The sequence below is a fragment of the Geospiza fortis genome, unplaced genomic scaffold, assembly GCF_000277835.1.
Source record: "Geospiza fortis unplaced genomic scaffold, GeoFor_1.0 scaffold92, whole genome shotgun sequence".
NCBI lineage: Eukaryota > Metazoa > Chordata > Aves > Passeriformes > Thraupidae > Geospiza > Geospiza fortis.
Window position 1 is genome coordinate 2,659,045 of NW_005054389.1, and position 1,782 is coordinate 2,660,826.

Below are 1,782 nucleotides of genomic sequence, written 5' to 3' on the forward strand. Positions count from 1 at the left end.
ACCTTCCCTTTGACAGAAATGTCTGGGGGTTTTATAAGCACCACTGAATACAACTGAACCACAAGACAAATTAATATCAAACTATTTGTAACATCAACCAGATTTGTGCAGTTGCTGCTTGCCCTTACGGGTAATGGATATTAGCTGCTATTTCAACAATAATTGGCTTGTAGTAGAAGGCACTGAACATAAATACTCCAGCTCTACAAATTAGTTGCTCAGATATTTAGTGCTAATCAGTCAATCTAAAAGTTAAAAGGATAGGTTTCTGTTAGGATTTCTGATAGTTTTCTCTGAAGCCACAGGCAGTAAGAGCTCTTGGGTCTCATACATTATGTGGGGTGCACTGCAGGTTTGCTCCAAGTCCTCACTGAAAACACAGTGAGTTCTTAGTAAGATGCTGAAGGCAGAAGTAATTGACCAGCAAACCTATCTTAAGAAGGATTTTGAATTTGATTATTCCAAAGCAGAGCACAATCTGAAAACTTCTGAGCTGTTTAAAATGGCTCCCTCCATCACAGGCTCTGAGAATCTCTTCAGTTGCCTACAGTGTTTCATGACTCAGGTTGGCTTTTAAAGCCTGTTACAGTGCAAGCCCCTGAAATAGTCCAAGATGAGAGGTGTTTAAAACCACTTGTAGACGTGGGATATTCGAAGTTACTTCACTTTGGTTTGGTTTGGGTTTTTTCCTGAAAATTCCATAGAAAGGCAGCAATTTGGTAGAAGCATTTAGATTTCAGTGGAGCTTCACATTCTGACAACATGGGGTTCTCAGCACCTCTCCAGTCAAAACAATTATTTAGATTTTATTTTGAAGAGACCTGATAATATCATTATCTCGGGTGCTACAGAAAAGCAGCCTGTGCATTCCCTCATTTGCTCACGATATCAGAGCACCCTTTGTGTACACAGTGGTCAGTCTAGGGGTGGTAAATATACTAATCTAGCTATATCAGAAGCATATGTATATAAAACCTATGAGCCTTTAAGGAATTGGATCATTTGGTGTGATAGGTTTCAATGCTTAGTAATACAAAAATCCAGCTATTTCCACAATTCCATTTTAATTGCTACTCAGTTTGACAAACTGTACTAATTATCCCACGCTACCTTTAATCTCTCTGCCTTAGTGTCCTCATAAATAAAATCAGAATTGTACTGGTGTTAGCAAAGTCAATGCTTGCAAGATTCTATGCTGACAGCATGAAAAAAATTCCCTGAGGAAAAAAATCCACCCTTACTTTCTTGAACACTTTATTAATCTTCCTGAATTTACCTGCTTGGGAGTCTTTAATTTTTATTTTTTTTTTAAGTAATTCCTTGCATACAAATTTTGTGGACCTTGTTGAGACTCTTTTATTAGATCCAGTGAATTTCCATCTTTTAAGAGTTCCATGGCAGTCATTTGAAGGAATTCATGAAGTGTAAATGAGAGGGAATGGTCTCTCTGTGTGAGTTACATGCAGCACAGCAAAGTTCTCTGAAGCTCTGTAAGGAAGTCCTCATGGAAATGTGTATCCCAAACAGCACTGGCAGCCTTAGGGAGTGGTAGGAACCTGTGGCCCCATCTTCCAGGAGGATCCCTAAGGTGCTCATCATGTTTATGCAAACAGTTGTGAGTTTGTGGGATGCTTCCTTTTTAATTCCACTCACCTTTGACCAAGTGATTCCGTGTCACTGAGACTGCTGCAGGCAGCTCTGAGCACAGCCCTGGTTTACAGTTCTCTGCTGTGTGGTTTCTGTGGGTTGTTGCTGTGTTTTCCTGTCCCCCAGGGCTGGCAG